Source organism: Scylla paramamosain, chromosome 7, assembly GCF_035594125.1.
Source record: "Scylla paramamosain isolate STU-SP2022 chromosome 7, ASM3559412v1, whole genome shotgun sequence".
Classification (NCBI taxonomy): Eukaryota; Metazoa; Arthropoda; class Malacostraca; order Decapoda; family Portunidae; genus Scylla; species Scylla paramamosain.
In genome coordinates this window covers 10,441,661-10,442,500 of record NC_087157.1, presented here as the reverse complement: position 1 = coordinate 10,442,500, position 840 = coordinate 10,441,661, and positions in this window count along the sequence as shown.

The window sequence follows — 840 nt, the reverse complement described above, 5'->3', positions numbered from 1 at the left end:
TCTCTCTCTCTCTCTTCTCTCTCTCTCTCTCTCTTCCTCTCTCTCTCTCTCTCTCTCTCTCTCTCTCTCTCTCTCTCTCTCTCTCTCTCTCTCTCTCTCTCTCTCTCTCTCTCTCTCTCTCTCTCTCTCTCTCTCTCTCTCTCTCTCTCTCTCTCTCTCTAGGAGGGACACCAGCCAAGGGCAACAATACTGCAATAAAAAAAAAAAAAAATGACCCACCGAGGTGCCGGTCCCCGAATAGAGTCGAAAGCTGCAGTAAAAAATTGCATGATAAAGTCTTGAAACCTCTCTCTTGAAAAGTGCAAGTCATAAGAAGGTGGAAATACATAAGCAGATAGGGAATTCCAGAGTTTACCAGAGAAAGGAATGATTGAGAATACTGGTCAACTCTTGTATTAGAGAGGTTGACAGAATAGGAGTGAGAGAAAGAAAACGAGAGGAGGTATGCAGTTCACAAGATCATAAGAGTAGTTGACATGAAAATAACGGTAGAAAATAGTTAGAGATGCAACATTGCGGCAATGAGAAAGAAGCTGAAGACTGTCAGTTAAAGGAGAGGAGTTGATACGACGAAAAGCTTTTGATTCCACCCTGTTTAAAAGAGCAGTATGAGTGGAACTCCCCCACACATGTGAAAAATACTCCATACCTAGACGAATAAGGCCCCAGTACAGAGCAGCTGGGATGGTTGTGAGAAAAACTGGCGGAGACGACTCGGAACATCTAACTCCATAGAAACTATTTTAGCTAGAGATGAGATATGAAGTATCAGTTTAGATTATCAGTAAAGGACAGACCGAGGATGTTCAGTGTAGAAAAGGGGGACAGTTGAGTGTCATT